This window comes from Mobula birostris, chromosome 2, assembly GCF_030028105.1.
Source record: "Mobula birostris isolate sMobBir1 chromosome 2, sMobBir1.hap1, whole genome shotgun sequence".
Lineage (NCBI taxonomy): Eukaryota > Metazoa > Chordata > Chondrichthyes > Myliobatiformes > Myliobatidae > Mobula > Mobula birostris.
The window spans coordinates 226,264,021-226,285,669 of record NC_092371.1 but is presented as its reverse complement, the minus strand read 5'-3'; the positions used below and the strand labels follow the sequence as shown (position 1 = coordinate 226,285,669).

At 39.6% G+C, this 21,649-nt stretch overlaps 1 long non-coding RNA gene across 2 annotated transcripts; it reads left to right on the top strand.

The window, feature by feature from the left end:
• Window positions 1-280: 280 nt before the first annotated feature.
• On the top strand, window positions 281-19,509 carry LOC140210244 (uncharacterized). 2 transcript variants are annotated; one of them, XR_011889190.1, is made up of 4 exons: window positions 281-341; window positions 1,594-1,667; window positions 3,071-3,206; window positions 19,438-19,509. It is a non-coding gene; the product is annotated as an uncharacterized lncRNA (long non-coding RNA). The 2 variants fall into 2 exon arrangements; XR_011889185.1 differs by lacking the exon at window positions 19,438-19,509 and having other exon boundaries at window positions 3,071-3,652.
• Window positions 19,510-21,649: the final 2,140 nt, after the last annotated feature.

Below are 21,649 nucleotides of genomic sequence, written 5' to 3'. Positions count from 1 at the left end.
AATGTTATTTTTAACCTAAACAGCTTTCATAATAATTAGAGTGTAAGAAATGAGATAAATCCACATGCTCAATTGGTACAACTCCATTTGGGAGTGCAGGACCAGTGACTATTCCATAAACCCAGATTTTTATGGGTTGTGCCTATTGATGCCAAGATGTTCAATGTATTGTAAATACCACAGTTGAAAATTCCTTCATAGATGTAGTAGGCAGTGGTGGGAGTTGATTTTTACTTAACAGTGATTACTGACTTAATGGCATTAATCTTGGTATTTCATTTAGCAGGATAGCTTTCAAGGAACTGTCATCTCCCACCTTATTTGTGACATTAGCAATACAGGTATGTAACTGATTCAAGTAATGGGCTATGTCCTCAAATCCTAGCCTCGCATTTAAGTAAACTCCCTTTCTATAAAGACCTTGTGTTGGCTTACGAACCACAAACTCAATTCAAAATGTTGCTCAAGGCTAGGAAGAAAATGGCTGTATTTTTATGGTTACATGCATGTATCAATGTCTACAATATGTAGAATGGAAAATACCCTCAAAATAACACACCTGGTTGAGCTTTGCAGGGCCATACTATATAAGATATAGTTTGTTAACCACTACCAGCACCCAATTCCTCAACTGAGTTCTCACATCCACCGGCATTATTGTGTCTCAAACTCAAATGCTAGTCGCAACAATCTAAAAAAGCTTTCAGGTTATTTAAGGACAACTAGAAAGATAGGAACATATCATACAAGTATGCAGTGCAGTTTGATTTCCTATATCCTAAGCAACACAACCATATTTAAAACATTGTACCTTTTTTTGAACATTCAAAGTGATTTAAAATCTATTCCCAACACATAAAATCTTTAGAGCACCAGCTCTCAAAATGTAAACAAATAGGTGGTTCAAACTTTTGAACAATTTTATGCAAGATGACATTTAAATGGTTCTGAGAAAATCATCTGCAGTACTTGGTAAGTCATTGAGTGTAAAATTACCTTAAATCAACCACGATTTGATGTGGAACCGTCGTAACCTTTAGTACATTTCATAGATGAGATAATTTTGCATCAACTATCGAAAAAACTATCTGGTTTGCATTAATTCTAATACCTGGTCTATATATGTAGTGCATTGTACAGCAGAATGGTAATCACGTGATTTTCTCTTCTGAATTTGAAGCTAAAATGAATGTATCTGATTAAATTGTTTGCCCACAGCAATTCACTATCATAGAAGATCATTTTAGTTTTTGGTTCTGCTTTCAGTCAGTATACAAAATGAAACAGATTACTAAATATTTTGCAATGATATGATTTTTTAAAAATATCAAACAAGTGCTGCTAAGGAAATTTTAAACCGCTTACTGAGTCATCATTCACACATATCACCACAAAGATTTTATTCTTTTAACTTCTGTCATCCTTTACTTCTGTAATCCCTGATATATATAAATTAAGAATGTTTCTCTTCCTTAAGACAAGTTTGCCCTTGTCTCATTTAATGAAGTTGTTCAGTTTTAAATGAAGCATTCATATACAGTATTTAACTACTTGAAAATAAATTTATGTACTTAAACCCACATTTTGATTCAGGTCCTTTGAGGTTACAGAGTAGTTTGTTGACAACAAGGGGTGAATTTGGACACAGTAACTGAATGAATAATGAGGTACGTTATTTCCTGAATTTAATTGTTCTGAATTGATGGCCATTCCTTCAGTGTGTCTAGGTGCTAAAATTTTCCAGGTGTTCTTTTCTTTGTTTTTGAAATATGCCTTTAAGCTTTGAATGTGAACTTTGCATCAATTATTGTTTGAATATATTCCTATGAAGTTCTCTGTGACAATTACTACCATGGAAATTATAAACCGTCCAGAGGCGTAAAATCAATTCTCTCCCAAAAGGTTATAGTTGTTGGGTCAGCTGGAGTGAGATCAGTCAATTGTTGATAATTAAGGTTATAATGTGATGCAGCATAAAGGTTACAATGTAGATTTAAGGTACAAACTATCAACAATATAATCAAAATATCAAGAGAAGATTGAATGGACAAAAGACAAAATTATCTTCACGTAAGGGAAAATGATCATTAATGTAAACTTGTGTTTTTAAAGTGTGTAGATAAAAAGAATGGCAGTCTGAATAAGAGGAAAATTAAGTGTTTGTACATACACAATCGTTTAGTCCTGGAAGAGAATGGGCTTTCATCAACTACCATGTGATTTACACCTGCACAGAGTTTAAATTCTTGTATCTTCAGTGATTGGTTTGGGACAAAATTTGAGTTTATTGTCAGATGTACAAGCTGTGTGCTTAAAGCTGTATGCACAAAGATACCTTCAGTTAAAACACTTTTAATATGCATTATTATTGAGGAGATGTTTGAATGTAAAAAAGCCAATTACCAGGAGCTGGTGGAGAATTGCCAAAGACAGGAGTGGAGAACGTTTTGCAAGCCTATAGTGGTGGGTTGTAGATTCTACAATGTAGAGGTTTAGCTGACTGCTCGCTGTGCAGAACCTACTCTCACCTTGGAATTATTGAGGCTGTAAAGAAAAGAGCCATCAAGACCATCACAGAATCTGCTGAGTGAGCCTCCAGATGGCTATGGATCAAGAGGTGTGAGCTGTGGAACAGTGCTGCTAGGACACAAGCCAGGGCCTAGTCAATCTGACTGACTGTCTGATTTGAAAGACCTGAAACACCTGATGACCCTAGGTTACATCTAACATTTATATAATTGTTTAAATTAACAGTCTTCAAGTAAGACCTATGGAATAATGGGCTCTTCAGTCTATCCTGTCCATGCTGACCAAGATGGCCACACAAGCTTGTCCCATTTGGCCAACATCCCTCTAAATCTTTCCAATCCTTGCTGCCTCTGTCAGCTAGCTCCATAAATTAGAGCTTATGCCTGTAATTAATTTCATCTTAGCTTTAAATATTATGGCTTTATGGTAGATAGCTTTAAAATATACAATATATTTAAGATTATCAAAGATACCATTAATTTCTCCAGTACAGAAATATTTACGACAGCTTTCAACAATTTTGTTGTCTTGTTTTTTTTAGTGGATGGAAAAGCACTACAATACTGATAGACAACGGAGCTGGGTCTTACAGTTTAAAACACTGTTCTTGACTATACTTTCCTTTTGATTTGGTATACATCTCTCAAAGTTTGCCTACAGTAGCAAGAAGCCAAAAGGTGAGGCAGTGAATAATGTGTGCGAAAATAGGACTTGGGTTTTTGACACTTGTTTATTTTTATGTATAAACTTTCAAATGCAAATCAACTATTTGAAACATGAGAAAGTAAACGTTATGTGACTGACAGTTGTTTTATTGTATTTTAAATTTTTTGTTGTTTGTTAAAGAATACCAGATGCTTTGCACGTGATGCCAAACATATGGCATTTGGTAATACTCTAGTGATCTGCAATAGGTTGTAGTATTGTATAAAGAAAAGCCCTTTACAGACTGCACTGACATGTAGAATTTTGCAGCTGGATTCAATTCTGGCACTCTGGGTTTTTACTTGCAACACATTTTGAGATTTATTTCAATACATATATATACTGTATATCTTTGTAATGGTTTACATTGTAGTAAATTTCATAAAAGGACTGTGTGTGCAAGATATTGATAGATTGTTTTGCTGAAGTTCTGTGTTCAACCTTTACCAATTTGCTCTGAGAATTGTTCATGAATGAAAAAAATTAGTTGATCAGTAAGTCTTGGGTAACAGGTGGATCAAGAATAAAAACAAAATCAATTCACAAATCAGATCAAAACTGCAAATTATTTTGATATAAATACGATGTTCATCCTTCATAACCATTTTATATTGTAGGACGAGAATGGTGCCGTACAGGAACAGATTCTTCAGCTCACAATTTTATACCAAACCAATTCGACTAATGACACCTAATAAACTAATCCTACCTACCTGCATAATATACATATCATTCCATTCCTGCAGCTTCGCTGCAGCCCAATTGATCATGACCCTTGTGCCAGGTTTGAGGACTTGATCTTCACACTCTTTCCGCAAACAACAAAAAACTGTGTTGACATCTTGAAAGTGGTGATGAGTTTCAACACCAGTGTCTGTTTTTGGCTGCTGGGATCTGGGAAGTAAACAGATTTCCAGGGGGTTGCATAGTCTTTATTGTCATCTGGTAGCATGGTGCAGAATGAGCAGATTAGCTGAGGACTTCGGCTTGTAATGTTCTCATTTGCTTCAGTGACGGCTTGAAGCTTGACCATTGAATGTGTATAAATGTAAACTATGCCTGAGATTTCGGTCACCTTGATTCTGGAGCATTGAACAGCTTTCCATTATCTCTGAAGATTGATTACACTCCTACAGGAAAATTTTTGGAGGTCATGTGATGCTTATGTTTAGCACAAGCATATTTAAATGGATGATAAAAGGATTTTTAACTCTTTAAAGAAAAAGTTGTTATAAACTTCAATGCAGCAAACACATTTTTCCTACATTCAGTTTATATCATGCTCTTTAATCATGCTTTTATCTAAATTGCATTTATTTCAAAGGAAAGGATTAACTCTACATGGTATTACAGGGGAAAGTTTTTAGGCTACTAAAGAGATTGTTGGTATTGATTAATTTTCTCAGAACAGACTGGTCCTGTACATAATGAGGAAATTAAATGCCCATTATCTTAATAAAGGAACAGTAGCACCTTGTGTATTCAGGTGGATCAACTCATAAAATTTTCAAAGAGAATGCATAATTCTTAAGAAATAGAATACCATATCTCACTGTTGTTAGATACAGAGTATTATGTAGTTTTGAGCACCTGTTTATGATAGGAATATAGAACAATGCAACAATTATTACAAACCATGACATGATATTGTTGTGAATAGAGATACCAGAACCTGAGACAGTAAGGAGTTAAAAACTAATCTTGATGAGAAATTTATTAACTGATGAGTGCAATTTACTGCTGGTTATCGAGGAAATCCTGAGAAGACAAAATTAATGGTGACTTCATAACGTACTAGTTAACTAGAATGTTGCAGCTATATGCTGCACAGTCAATAAGCTCTTTGGAGGAAATAATAGTAGGTATGAAGAATGAACAAGAGACCGGGATTGGATTAGGTGGTATGGAAGAAATTTCTTCCACAACTTAATGAGCCAAATGGCTGTGCCTGTACTGTCATCTGGAATTCTGCTTATAGTAACCCTGTCCTTTGTTGACCCAGTGTTTCCACTCAGTGCTCAGTGCTGAAGAATTTTTCTTTGCCTTTCAATATATTTAGAACAGTCACATATCTACTGTAGGCTTATCAGTAAATCTTATCAGTTGTCTTATCCTATCTAGAGGATAAATGTGTGTGTATCTTCAATTAAGAGAATGAATTCTGATAAAAAGATTATTAACTTTGTTTCTCACACCACAAAAAGTACCTGACCTGCTGAATACTTCAAATACTTCTTACTTTTATCGCAGACTTCCACAATTTCCAATAATTGGCTTTGTAGAAATCTTTGGAATGCAGTCTAAAAGAGCAAGCTTAAGTTAGAATATTCTATTTAAAATCATGCAGAAATTCAGGTAAAAGAGAAAGAAATAGGGAAAAATATAATGTTTAAAAAATTCTCAACATTAATTAAAAATCGAAAGAACGAAATGTGGGGTTGCAATTTTCCATACCAAGATGATTGTTCAATAGTAAGAGTTATCATGCTATTACAAGTTCATATTGTTCAGAATAAATAGACTAACTTTTTCTGGTGTGATTAGTGGGATTGGTTTAATGTGGATAAATGTGAGGTTATCCACTTTGGTGGTAAGAACGGGAAGGCAGATTATTATCTAAATGGAGTCAAGATAGGAAAAGGGGAAGCACAACGAGATCTAGGTGTTCTTGTACATCAGTCACTGAAAGCAAGCATGCAAGTACAGCAGGCAGTGAAGAAAACTAATGGCATGCTGGCCTTCATAACAAGGGGAATTGAGTATAAGAGCAAAGAGGTCTTTCTGCAGCTGTACAGGGCCCTGGTGAGACCACACCTGGAGTACTGTGTGCAGTTTTGGTCTCCAAATTTGAGGAAGGACATTCTTGCTATTGAGGGAGTGCAGCGTAGGTTCACAAGGTTAATTCCCGGGATGGCGGGACTGTCATATGACGAAAGATTGGAGCGACTGGGCTTGTATACTCTGGAATTTAGAAGGCTGAGAAGGGATCTTATTGAAACATATAAGGTTATTAAGGGATTGGACGTGCTGAAGGCAGGAAGCATGTTCCCGCTGATGGGTGAGTCCAGAACCAGAGGCCACAGTTTAAGAATTAGGGGTAGGCCATTTAGAATGGAGTTGAGGAGAAACTTTTTCACCCAGAGAGTGGTGGATATATGGAATGCTCCGCTCCAGAAGGCTGTGGAGGCCAAGTCTCTGGATGCTTTCAAAAAAGAGATGGATAGAGCTCTTAAAGATAGTGGAATCAAGAGTTATGGGGATAAGGCAGGAACTGGATACTGATAGTGGATGATCAGCCATGATCACAGTGAATGGCAGTGCTGGCTCGAAGGGCCGAATGGCCTACTCCTGCACCTATTGTCTATTGTCTATAATTGGTGTCTAAGTGTTGCACCTTCATATCCATTGTGTTGTTGAATGCTGAGTCATACACTGACAATGTTCATGGAATAGAAGGGCAGTTGGTAGAGCATCTTTCTGATCTCTGCATCTGATAGCATATACTAGACATAGTTGCTGAATCTAGTTCTTTATCATGGAGAGAGCTACTGGTTGCAATGTTCCTCCTGAGAAATCAACCACTCAAAAATGAAATCGGTTTGTGGTCTAATGGTGCGAAACTGAGCTGAAATTTAAAAATCAATAGGAAAGAATAGTGCAACTTCACAAGGAGTTACTCTATGATCTGAAAACACTCCCTTTTATATGGTTAACCACTTTGGTGAATGTGGCTAAATTTATCAACTTATTTTCAGCCAAATAGCTTTGAACGTGTAATCTGGCTCTAGTTGGTAGACGTTTTCAGGAAATAAATTATTTTAATTGAATAACTAAAAGTCACCAAACTGTTATCTTTAATTATTATTTTAAAGTTTTGTCTGAGAAATATTCTTGAAGTAGTTTAAGGTATGTTATGCCTTATCTAGATATTCAAGTCTTAATATGCATCCATGGCTCTTAGATTGTTTATTGGTCATGACCTTATGTGCTTTTAGTGTACCTGGACCTGACTTTCGGCTTCACCCACATGTAGGGTACACCCACACATCACAATACTCTGAATGAATGTGGCCTGTAAACTTGATCAACTGCACCTCAAGGTGCCTTTCTGCATCTGCAATCTGACTTGGACAATCTGAACATCATCTCACACCCATTTTCCAATCGTCCCTGCAAACACACACTGTCATGATGATTTTACTGTTCTGAGGGGCCAGTCACTGCTTAGTGCTTCACTGCCACTTCAATGGAGATTTATCCTTGCATTGCCTTTGGGAGATCTGCATGAAGCACATGTGAGCATTAGTTCTGTTCAATGTAACCAACCTGTTGAATATTTACAGCATTTTCAATATTTTTAGATTTCCAGCATCTCCAGTAACTTTCATTTACTTGTTGAAATATTTGACAGAGTCGCAGAGTAATATAGCATAGAAACAAGCCCTTCAATCCAATTCGTCCATGCAGACCATGGTGCTAGGCCCAAGCTAGTATCATTTGGCTGTATTTGGCCCAAATTCCTCTAAACTCCTCCTATGTGCATACTTATACAAATGTCTTTTAAACATCATTATTTTACTTACCTATCTACGTTCTTTGTCAGATCATTTCATTCAGTATATGCATCACCCTCTGTGTGAAGAATTTGCCCCTCAGGTCTTGATTCATTCTTTCTGCTATCATCTTAAATCCATGGCTTTCCTGATTCTGCTTTGATGGTAATTTGTAATAAAAATATTTTGATAAAGAGTAATTCCATTTTTTGTATTTGGTTTTAAAAAATTAGTTTGATTTGGGTGTTCTTTTATCATTCATTGAATAATATTTTTCTATTATGTGACTTACTCTTTTCTGTAAGTGGTCCCTCAGTTATCAGATCGCAAATGTGTTGACAAATGATTTACTTTTATAGGCAAATCTAAACTTTGTGTGAATGCTCTCTGTTTACTGTAGTGCTAAGTTTGTGTGAAACACCACAGACCCTCTGTTGTTCTTCACCCATTTCAAACAGTGAAGTGACTTAAAGCACAACTCATTAAAAATGCATGAATGCTGAAGCTCAATTCTTCTTCATGCATGACATTTCAGACTCCAGCTTGGCGCAGAAACTTGCATCTATGACCAAATCTGGCAGTGCACTGTAAGAAGGGTGGAAGAACCTTTAAAGGTGTGTTCATGTACCTGGGTTATGCATTGACAGACAGAGTTTGAAGAGGCTGCTGAGGTCCTCCAGGTCTCTCATGGGGGTGGTGCGGGGGTGAGTGAATTTGTGCAATGACACACCTCAAGGTGGGTGATGCTCCAAACCTGAATATTTTGCTTTAGATTGCACCATATGTATGCCATAACGTGTTGGGAAAGCAAATAGAAAATGGTGTGGCGATGTTTGCAACAATGGTGATACATCATCAATGTGTGCAGAGGGATTTATCAATATGAAAAGCTATTCTGAGTGAGAAAAAGAAATACATTGCAACGTATGAAAAGCTTAAAAGGATCAAATAGTCCAATTGTGTGTGGGAATTCTATTTTCCCCTTGGAGTATTTACTGAATGAAAGCACGGTGTATAGTGAAATGTACAAATATTTTTGACACTATATAATAAAGCAGCAGTTCCATCCATCATAAGAAAGAATAAAAACTTTCTCAATGGAAATTGCCATGTCTTAACAATCCTGGTAGTCATAAAAATGTAATGATAGAGTTGATTATTAATTATAACTATTACTCTATTTGTCTACTAAAATGGCAATGGAATAGTCAAGCAGTGAAGTGCTTTTTCTTCTCTATAGTGCTAAGCTGACTGGATCATATCTACTACTAATGGTATACTGTTTTCTAAAATGGGTTTGAGAAAGAAGTTTATCTAATTTGCTTTTCTGAGTGAAGAAGTAACCTTGAATTCTGAACATTATTGCCTTAACACCAGACAAGATTTCAGATGGAAAGATTGATGAAGATATAACACTAAAGTAAAATACAGAATTTGAAAGAAAATTTAGGAAGGGCTGTACTTACTGGAGTGAGGCTCCACAGCCTTGTTCTCTCTCCGGTTTCCAAAGCTGAGTATAAAATTGTCACCATCAACTATAAAACATTTGTGAGTCCTAATTTGGAATATTGTGTGCAGTTTTGGTCACCTAGCTACAGGAAGGATGTAAATAAAGTTGAAAGAGTACACAGAAAATTTAGAAGGATGTTGCCAGGTCTGGAGAACCTGAGTTGTAAGGAAAGATTGAACAGGTTCAAACGTTATTCCTTGGAACACATCTCCTTTGTCTTACTTTGTTGAGCTACGGATGATTCAGCTTGCACCATTTGACCAAGTCCTCCACCAGGGCCCTGTATTTATCCTCCCGTCTTCCCATTATACACCCAACTATTGCTGAGTCATCAGGGAATTTCTGCAGATGACATGACTTAGTGTTATATCTAAGGTCTGAGATAAACAGGAAGGGAGACAATACAGTCCCCTATGGGGCCCCAGTGCTGCTTATAGCCATGTCTAACACAGCTCTGAAGCTGCACAAACTGTGGTATGCCAATCAGGTAGTCCATTATCCAGGATACAATGGAAGTGCCAACCTGCATTGAACAGAGCTTTTCCCCTAGCAATGAGGGCTGTATGCTATTGAAGGCACTTGAGAAATCAAAAAAACATGATCCTCACAGTGCTGCCCTGCTTATCCAAATGGGAGTAGGCTTTGTTCATAGGTAGGTGACAGCACTTTTTTATTACATCTCTGAATTAACTAAATTTAGTGAAATAATTAAAGACATAAATAAATTATTTACATTTTTATGTCTTTAATTATTTCACTACACTTAGTTGATTCAGAGATGTTCAGAAACTTGTCAAGACCTACCAAGGAGTTTCACAACAAAACATTATTGTGGTCCGTTCATGTGACTTAGTTACCTCCTCAGATGTTCTTGCCATTTAAGGATCATCTGACTCAGCAAGATCAGCCTTTTTTATCAGCAACTTTAGCAAATGACTGTCACAACTCAGCTTTCAGCCTATGAGATCAGCAACAACCATTTTTTTTCCAGCTTTATGCAATCTTTACTGAATGTGCAGTATTAAAACACAGGTACTGATGTCTTTATAATAAGCAGCAACTTAAGATCCAGTATTTAACTAGAGATGAGTGATTTGGCATGTCAATAAAAACACTAAAAAACTTCTACAGTTGTACAAAACTTCTACAGTTGTACTGTGGAGAGCATTTTGACAGGCTCCATCACTGTCTGGTACGGAGGGGCTACTGCACAGGACCGAAAGAAGCTGCAGTAGTTTGTAAATCTAGTCAGCTCCATCTTGGGCACTAGCCTACAAAGTACCTGGGACACCTTTAGGGAGCGGTGTCTCAGAAAGGCAGCGTCCATTAATAAGGACCTCCAGCAGCCAGGGCATGCCCTTTTCTCACTGTTAACATCAGGAAGGAGGTACAGAAGCCTGAAGGCACACATTCAGCAATTCAGGAACAGCTTCTTCCCCTCTGCCATCTGATTCCTAAATGGACATTGAACCCATGAACACTACCTCACTTTAATTATTTAAACGCAAACAACAGGAATTCTGCAGATGCTGGAAATTCAAGCAACGCACATAAAAGTTGCTGGTGAACGCAGCAGGCCAGGCAGCCTCTCTAGGAAGAGGTGCAGTCGACGTTTCAGGCTGAGACCCTTCGTCAGGACTAACTGAAGGAAGAGTGAGTAAGGGGTTTGAAAGTTGGAGAGGGAGGGGGAGATCCAAAATGATAGGAGAAGACAGGAGGGGGAGGGATGGAGCCAAGAGCTGGACAGGTGATAGGCAAAAGGGATACGAGAGGATCATGGGACAGGAGGTCCGGGAAGAAAGACAAGGAGGTGAGGGGGGGAGGACCCAGAGGATGGGCAAGGGGTATATTCAGAGGGACAGAGGGAGAAAAAGAAGAGAGAGAGAAAGAATGTGTGTATAAAAATAAGTAACAGATGGGGTACGAGGGGGAGGTGGGGCATTAGCGGAAGTTAGAGAAGTTGATGTTCATGCCATCAGGTTGGAGGCTACCCAGACGGAATATAAGGTGTTGTTCCTCCAAACTGAGTGTGGCTTCATCTTTACAGTAGAGGAGGCCGTGGATAGACATGTCAGAATGGGAATGGGATGTGGAATTAAAATGTGTGGCCACTGGGAGATCCTGCTTTCTCTGGCGGACAGAGCGTAGATGTTTAGCAAAGCGGTCTCCCAGTCTGCGTCGGGTCTCGCCAATATATAAAAGGCTACATCGGGAGCACCGGACGCAGTATCATGGGACAGGAGGCAAAGGGAGAAGGAAAAGGGGGAGGGGGGGAAAACCCAGAGGATGGGCAAGGGGTATAGTCAGAGGGACAGAGGGAGAAAAAGGAGAGAGAGAGAAAGAATGTGTGTGTAACGGATGGGGTACAAGGGGGAGGTGGGCATTCGTGGAAGTTAGAGAAGTCAATGTACATGCCATCAGTTTGGAGGCACTCCTCCTGTCCCCTGATCCTCTCATGTCCCTTTTGCCAATCACCTGTCCAGCTCTTGGCTCCATCCCTCCCCCTCCTGTCTTCTCCTATCATTTTGGATCTCCCCCTCTCCCTCCCACTTTCATATCTCTTACTAGCTCTTCCTTCAGTTAGTCCTGATGAAGGGTCTTGGCCCGAAACGTCGACTGTACCTCTTCCTAGAGATGCTGCCTGGCCTGCTGCGTTCACCAGCAAACTTGATGTGTGTTGCTTGAATTTCCAGCATCTGCAGAATTCCTCGTGTTTACACCAGTAGTGAGGTCTCTTGGATTTTGGCTTACCACAGGTTAGGTTGTGATTGATTGGAACCGGCTGCTGCGGTTTAGCAGGCTCAGGTGCACTTCTGAGATAACTTAGCAATAAAGTGTGTTGTGTGCAGCATTGTGTGTGCAAGGCTTATTTCTATTGGATCTGTGAACAGTTTTTAACTTATGACACAACACCAAGTTGGTGCAGTCTTTCATTGATTCTGTTATGGTTTTAATTCTATGGATTTATTGAGTAAGCCTGCAAAGCAATGAATCCCTATTGTATATGATGACATATATGTACTTTGATAATAAATTACTCTGAAATTTCCTTCATTAGTCAGGGCATGAAGGTTTATGGGGAGAAGTCAGGAGATTGAGGCTGAGATGAAAATTGGATCAGCCATGATGAAATGACAGAGTAGACTCGATGGGCCAAATGGCCTAATTCTGCACCTACATCTTTTGGAAATTTGAACTTTTGAAAGCCCAGCAGAGATTGTTCTTCCTATGCTAGCTTAGGAAATGTAACATCTCGGGGTGTATCCTGAAGAAATTTTCACTCAGCCATCATTGTGGGTGTTGTGATCACCTCTATCGCCCTTTGGCTTCCCGCAGCCTCCTTTGTCTCAAATTCCACTCAGCGGAGATCGTTAGCTGTCAGCTACCGACATTAAAAGACCTGTTTATCGCCAGAGTAAAGAAAAGAGCTGAAAAAGTTACTGCTGACTCCACCCACCCTAGCAGTCACCTATTCACTAAATTGTCATCAAGGAGATGCTACAAGTCCATCACCACCAGGACTACATGTAAACTTCAATGCTTCTTTCCTGTAGCTATCCAGCTTCTCAGTAAAACTCACTCAGGTGTAATGCAAGTCCCTGCACAATATCTGTTAAATGGTCTTTCCTGCTCCCCTTGTTCTGTTGATAATTCTAGAGTCTATTCATATGTTCACATTTATTTAAGTTTGTTTATTGATGTTTGTGCATGTGACCATTCTGCTAATTGTTGATCGCTGGTGGCTGTTTGCACTATTGTTTTGTAGATTGTTGCTTACTGTTGTATTGTCTGTGATGGTATTACCCCATGTTTTATGCCTGACACTGAATCACACTCATTTCTGGTATGTTTCACATTCTGGCAATAAAGTAATTCTGATTCTGACAAGTTGGCTTCATTTTTATTCATACATTAATTCTGAGCTGATATATAACTAAACTTTTGAGAAAATACCATAGAGCATTCTTATCAAGTATGACAACAGTTACAATTCTGCATCAAAAGAGCATAACAGAATTATTGCCATGAAGGATATAGAGGTGACTTACTTGTACATTTGCACATAGTCAAGAAAGGAAAACAGCCATTTAATTATTTCATCATATTTAGTTATTTAAGGTCATTCAAAAACATGGAAATCTTTATTCTGGCCCACACACATGACTTATTAATGTCCATTCAAATCATGTTTCAGGATCTAAACATCTGGAAAAAGATTCTATACCGAATCTGCATATTTTAATTCTTTACTAACTGAGGAATTAATTTGCTTTCCTTTTGAATTGTTCAAAGAGGTAACAACCTCTACCCTGGGCAGTTCACTTGCAAGTTGATGAATCTTAGAATGTAGTTATTGACTAAAATTACCCCCTTGCTTATTTAGTTTCTAATTATCTCCTTATGTTCTCTTGCCCCTGCAAGACATTTATCCATCAAAAAGAATTGCAGCTTCATCTACCTTTTGATGTTATCAGTCAAGTATCCTAAAAATTCAGAATCAAAAGTTCTTAGAAAGATTTGGATAGAGTAAAGTCGCCATCCAATAATATAACATTATATTCTTAGGTCAGGAAAATTTTAAGTTTTGGGTTTATCTAAGTGCAGCATGTCTTGTGAAAGTTTGACAATGACATTGTATTTGCACAATAGATTCCAAAAGTGTTTTTAGGATATCTGTGTGGAAGCTAAATTGCATTCTTCCATTTGAGCTAAACCTTGCCTATCAGAGCAGGTTGTTAAATATAATTGACTGCAACTATTATTAAGGTAAGACGTTGGCTATTATAGAATACCAGGCATTGTTTCTACTCTAATTACGCCAAAGCCTCTCTTGGATAGGTTTTGAGATTGACTGTGCACTTTGTGAAAGATAGGTGACTGAAGCTATCACAATGAAACAATCTGCCACTGTATCAGGCTACTATTATCAGTGACTTGCTTTGACCTGGGCAATAATATTAAATTCTGTTGCTTCACATCATAGAAACATAGAAAATAGGTGCAGGAGTAGGCCATTCGGCCCTTCGAGCCTGCACCACCATTTATTATGATCATGGCTGATCATCCAACTCAGAACCCTGCACCAGCCTTCCCTCCATACCCCCTGATCCCCGTAGCCACAAGGGCCATATCTAACTCCCTCTTAAATATAGCCAATGAACTGACCTCAACTGTTTCCTGTGGTAGAGAATTCCACAGATTCACCACTCTCTGTGTGAAGAAGTTTTTCCTAATCTCGGTCCTAAAAGGTTTCCCCTTTATTCTCAAACTGTGACCCCTCGTTCTGGACTTGCCCAACATCGGGAACAATCTTCCTGCATCTAGCCTTGTCCAATCCCTTTAGGATTTTATACGTTTCAATCAGATCCCCCCTCAATCTTCTAAATTCCAACGAGTACAAGCCCAGTTCATCCAGTCTTTCTTCATATGAAAGTCCTGCCATCCCAGGAATCAATCTGGTGAACCTTCTTTGTACTCCCTCTATGGCAAGGATGTCTTTCCTCAGATTAGGGGACCGAAACTGCACACAATACTCCAGGTGTGGTCTCACCAAGGCCTTCTACAACTGCAGTAGTACCTCCCTGCTCCTGTACTCAAATCCTCTCGCTATAAATACCAGCATACCATTCGCCTTTTTCACCGCCTGCTGTACCTGCATGCCCACTTTCAATGACTGGTGTATAATGACACCCAGGTCTCGTTGCACCTCCCCTTTTCCTAATCGGCCACCATTCAGATAATAATCTGTTTTCCTATTTTTGCCACCAAAGTGGATAATCTCACATTTATCCACATTAAATTGCATCTGCCATGAATTTGCCCACTCACCCAACCTATCCAAGTCACCCTGCATCCTCTTAGCATCCTCCTCACAGCTAACACTGCCGCCCAGCTTCGTGTCATCCGCAAACTTGGAGATGCTGCATTTAATTCCCTCATCCAAGTCATTAATATATATTGTAAATAACTGGGGTCCCAGCACTGAGCCTTGCGGTACCCCACTAGTCACTGCCTGCCATTCTGAAAAGGTCCTGTTTATTCCCACTCGTTGCTTCCTGTCTGCTAACCAATTCTCTATCCACATCAATACCTTACCCCCAATACCGTGTGCTTTAAGTTTGCACACTAATCTCCTGTGTGGGACCTTGTCAAAAGCCTTCTGAAAATCCAAATATACCACATCCACTGGTTCTCCCCTATCCACTCTACTAGTTACATCCTCAAAAAATTCTATGAGATTCGTCAGACATGATTTTCCTTTCACAAATCCATGCTGACTTTGTCCGATCATTTCACTGCTTTCCAAATGTGCTGTTATCACATCTTTGATAACTGACTCCAGCAGTTTCCCCACCACTGATGTTAGGCTAACCGGTCTATAATTCCCCGGTTTCTCTCTCCCTCCTTTTTTAAAAAGTGGAGTTACATTAGCCACCCTCCAATCCTCAGGAACTAGTCCAGAATCTAACGAGTTTTGAAAAATTATCATTAATGCATCCACTATTTCTTGGGCTACTTCCTTAAGCACTCTAGGATGCAGACCATCTGGCCATGGGGATTTATCTGCCTTTAATCCCTTCAATTTACCCAACACCACTTCCCTACTAACATGTATTTTGCTCAGTTCCTCCATCTCACTGGACCCCCTGTCCCCTACTATTTCTGGAAGATTATTTATGTCCTCCTTAGTGAAGACAGAACCAAAGTAATTATTCAATTGGTCTGCCATGTCCTTGCTCCCCATAATCAATTCACCTGTTTCTGTCTGTAGGGGACCTACATTTGTTCTTACCAGTCTTTTCCTTTTTACATATCTATAAAAGCTTTTACAGTCAGTTTTTATGTTCCCTGCCAGTTTTCTCTCATAATCTTTTTTCCCCCTTCCTAATTAAGCCCTTTGTTCTCCTCTGCTGAACTCTGAATTTCTCCCAGTCCTCAGGTGAGCCACTTTTTCTGGCTAATTTGTATGCTTCTTCTTTGGAATTGATACTATCCCTAATTTCTCTTGTCAGCCACGGGTGCACTACATTCCTTGATTTATTCTTTTGCCAAACTGGGATGAAAAATTGTTGTGGTTCATCCATGCAACCTTTAAATGCTTGCCATTGCATATCCACCGTCAATCCTTTAAGTGTCATTTGCCAGTCTATCTTAGCTAATTCACGTCTCATACCTTCAAAGTTACCCCTCTTTAAGTTCAGAACCTTTGTTTCTGAATTAACTATGTCACTCTCCATCTTAATGAAGAATTCCACCATATTATGGTCACTCTTACCCAAGGGGCCTCTCATGACAAGATTGCTAATTAACCCTTCCCCATTGCTCAAAACCCAGTCTAGAATAGCCTGCTCTCTAGTTGGTTCCTCGACATGTTGGTTCAAAAAACCATCCCGCATACATTCCAAGAAATCCTCTTCCTCAGCACCTTTACCAATTTGGTTCACCCAATCTACATGTAGATTCAAGTCACCCATTATAACTGCTGTTCCTTTATTGCACACATTTCTAATTTCCTGTTTAATACCATCTCCGACCTCACTACTACTGTTAGGTGGCCTGTACACAACTCCCACCAGCGTTTTCTGCCCCTTAGTGTTACGCAGCTCTACCCATATCGATTCCACATCTTCCCGGCTTATGTCCTTCCTTTCTATTGCGTTAATCTCATCTTTAACCAGCAATGCCACCCCACCTCCTTTTCTTTCATGTCTATCCCTCCTGAATATTGAATATCCCTGAACGTTGAGCTCCCATCCTTGGTCACCCTGGAGCCATGTCTCTGTGATCCCAACTATATCATAATCATTAATAACAATCTGCACTTTCAATTCATCCACCTTGTTACAAATGCTCCTTGCATTGACACACAAAGCCTTCAGGCGCTCTTTTACAACTCTCTTAGCCCTTATACAATTATGTTGAAAAGTGGCCCTTTTTGATGCTTGCCCTGGATTTGTCGGCCTGCCACTTTTACTTTCATGGGCATATCTATCACAAATGACATAACATTGATTATACTTTTCATTATCTGCAATCATCCTAACATTATGCCCTTTCCCACTTTGTGCTTTAATGTTTTTCACTACAGGTGTGAGTTCACATGCTGATGCCTTTTCTTCAGCAATAAAGGTTTGTGTGTTGACTTTCAACTATGGCACACTGTTATACTAGTGGTTAGTAGAAAAATGTATCTCTTAGGCATTTTTGGCTTCCTTTTCATTTGTAATCACATTCAACAGGCCATATCAAACATAGGGTTCTTTACTTAATACCTTAAATTGGAAAGTTTCATTATTTAGACCACAGGCAAATCTGTTACAGTGCATGATCTCTTCTGGCAGGATGGCACCAGTGTCCAATGGCGACATCTTGCAGACAGCTTACTCTTCTTTAATATTCTACTAGATACTCTTCTTTATATTTATTATAAATATAATAATATTTATTATATTAAATATAGAATATTCAGTATTCTACTAAATACTCTTCTTCTTAATGTACTACTTCTTCTTTTGAACTACAATCCATTGCAGCCCATAATTTCCCTTTTAGGAATCTATTTTTGAGCTGACTGAATGATCTGGCACTTCTAGTCATGTCATAGTCATAGTCATACTTTATTGATCCCGGGGGAAATTGGTTTTCATTACAGTTGCACCATAAATAATAAATAGTAATAAAACCATAAATAGTTAAATAGTAATATGTAAATTATGCCAGGAAATAAGTCCAGGACCAACCTATTGGCTCAGAGTGTCTGACCCTCCAAGGGAGGAGTTGTAAAGTTTGATGGCCACAGGCAGGAATGACTTCCTATGACGCTCTGTGTTGCATCTCGGTGGAATGAGTCTCTGGCTGAATGTACTCCTGTGCCCACCCAGTACATTATGTAGTGGATTGGAGACATTGACCAAGATGGCATGCAACTTAGACGGCATCCTCTTTTCAGACACCACCGTGAGAGAGTCCAGTTCCATCCCCACAACATCACTGGCCTTACGAATGAGTTTGTTGATTCTGTTGGTGTCTGCTACCCTCAGCCTGCTGCCCCAGCACACAACAGCAAACATGATAGCACTGGCCACCACAGACTCGTAGAACATCCTCAGCATCGTCTGGCAGATGTTAAAGGACCTCAGTCTCCTCAGGAAATAGAGACAGCTCTGACTCTTCTTGTAGACAGCCTCAGTGTTCTTAGACCAGTCCAGTTTATTGTCAATTCGTATCCCTAGGTATTTGTAATCCTCCACCATGTCCGCACTGACCTCCTGGATGGAAACAGGGGTCACCAGTACCTTAGCTCTCCTCAGGTCTACCACCAGCTCCTTAGTCGTTTTCACATTAAGCTGCGATCTCCTGGGCGATTTGATGTGGATGAGATTCTATGTTGATTCCTAATGGCAGAACATGAACCTGCAGTCAGCTCCATTACTCCGCCCCGATTAAAACATCCAGAAAGATTAAAATTATTGAGCACAAGAGCAGATAATGTTCAGCATCGTCTGCCTGCACTTGACTGGTCTGCCTCATTCCTGTTGGTGGGGAGAAGGTGCAGAAGTCTTGAATCCCACGCATCGGCTTCAGGAGTAGTATTACTTGCAAACATTGGTCTTCTGAATGGGCTTGCCTCGGCATTGAACGCACTTCACAGTGTGGACTTGCTTCAGGCACTCTGCAGTTCATGTTTTTTTTTACTATTTTTCCGATTTGATCTGGGCACTACAGCACTGAACTAACTATACAGCCAACAGGAATTCTGCAGATGCTGGAAATTCAAGCAACACACATCAAAGTTGCTGGTGAACGCAGCAGGCCAGGCAGCATCTCTAGGAAGGGGTACAGTCGACATTTCAGGCCGAGACCCTGACGAAGGGTCTGGGCCTGAAACGTCGACTGTACCTCTTCCTAGAAATGCTGCCTGGCCTGCTGCGTTCACCAGCAACTTTGATGTGTGTTGCTTAACTATGCAGCCATCACTTTTGGGGGCTCTGCAGTTAATGTTATTTGTTTAACTTCTATTGTTTGCATGATTTGTTATATTTTTCACACGTTGGGTGTTTGATTGAAGGTGGTGCCAGCAAACAAAGGTGACATCCTTCAGACAGTTCACAAAGCTATTTCTTTTCCTTCTTCATTCAGGTATGATTCTGCTACTATTGGAGCCTGTGATTTGCATTTTGATGTTGTGTTTTTGGACCGATTGAGTGACCTAGTGCCTTTCTGTCTCCGAGGGAGCTCGGTGAGGTTTCAAACGGAGCGTACAACCTGGAGACCAAGAGGCAGGTGGCAAATCCACTACCTCACGCAGAAGTTGCGAAGCGGCCGTATCTGGTTCATAACCATGGTACGTTTCCTCACAGACCTGCAGTGACTTTGAAGGAGTGGTGGCACAACAAGTTTTGTTTAAACAATTTTTCCCATCAAAGCTGGCATGCATCTATAGAGAGGAGTAACAGCTGGCATTTCAGACTGAGACCCTTCATCAGCGTGAGAGGTCTCAGTTTGAAATGTTAACTCTTTATTCTTCTCTATAGATGCTTCCTGACCTGTTGAGTTCCTCCAGCGATTTGTGTGTGTTGCTCTGGACTTTCGGCATCTGAAGAATTTCTTTTGTTTATGTTGGGTGTTTATGTTGGGAATAATCCTTATCACTTGTTTCTGTGCATTTGAAATGGGAAAAGGAGCTGTGAGAGGGGTGAGTGTGCCATGATTCCCAAAGAACTCTAAAACTCTAAGAGCTTCAGAACACAAGTGTGTACTTCATTCTGCTCTAGAGCAAGGAGAACAAACAGTGCTTGGTTATAGCATAAATGATTACAACATTTGTCTCTATAACTTACTTGCAGAACTACAACTTGACCATCTTTGCCACACTGATGGCAGGCAGTGAAGGCTACAAGCTCTGACTGATAATGCAGAGATGGTAGCCATGCTTGCATTACAGTCTTAGCTCTCCCAAGTGTTCAGATGTGCATATTTCAAGTAGCTGTAAGATCAGATAATGTGTGATGCAAATTCCCCTAGTTGAAAACAGCATGTAGAGCAATGATCCCAGTTCAGACAATGCTCCAAGCAAACACCTCAGATGTAGATAGTCTGAGGATATGAACAACAGCAGGGAGCAGGGAGGTAATGCTGCAACTATACAGTGTTCTGGTCTCCATACATGAGGAAGGATATACTGGCTTTGGAGGCAGTGCAGAGGAGGTTCCCCAGGTTGATTCCAGAGATGAAGGTGTTGACCTATGAGGAGAGATTGAGTCGCCTGGAACTATACTCTCTGGAGTTCAGAAGAATGAGAGGGGATCTTATAGAAACATACAAAATTTTGAAAGGGATGGATAAGATAGAAGTAGGAAAATTGTTTCCATTGGTAGGTGAGACTAGAACTAGGGGACATTGCCTCAAGATTCAGGGGAGAAGATTTAGGACAGAGATGAGGAGAAACTGTTTTTTCCAGAGAGTGGTGAATCTGTGGAATTCTCTGCCAAGGGAAGCAGTTGAGGCTTCTTCACTAAATATTTAAGATACAGTTAGTTAGATTTTTACATAGGGGAATTAAGGGTTATGGGGAAAAGGCAGGTAGATGGAGCTGAGTTTACGGACAGATCAGCCACGATTTAACTGAATGGCAGGTCAGGCTCGATGGGCCGGATGGCCTACTCCTGCTCCTACTTCTTATATTTCTTACGTTTAACAGTAATTCTGTTCTCATGAGACTTACTAAGCCAATTACACTGTTAGTTGTGATGCAACAATTTCACTTTTCAGATATACAAATGCAAGTAATTATTCATAAAAGGGTGTTGAAAGGATTTGGTTCCTAAACCGAAGTATCTTGGTACAGGTTGAATACCCCTTATCCAAAATTCCAAAATCTGAAGAAGTCAAAAATTTGAATTTTTTTTGAGATGATGTCACAAATAGAAAATTCCACAAGGCATTGGGAAAGTTCCCAGGCGATGTGCAGGTCTCTACGAAACGCAGACAGTTCTGAGAAGTGTCCTCACATATGTAATGAAAAATAGAAAATGCACTGCATAAAGTGAAAAATGAAGGTCTCAATTGTGTACTGAAAGAGAATCAGCGTCGCAGTGAACATATGCTGCTTAATGTTATGCTGTTCATGAAACAAGCAAAGATCTATCATAAAGAACTGAAAATTGATGTAATTGTTTCATGCACAAAATTTAAAAAAATGTTATATAAAACTACCCACTCCTCTCTTGTTGTAGTTGCTGTGGAGCGGGTGACTGCGCAGACTGCTCATTTTGTGAGCTTCACGCCATCTGTATATGTAATGTAAGTGGACTTTGTGTTTAGACTTGGGTCCTATGCTCAAAGTATCTCA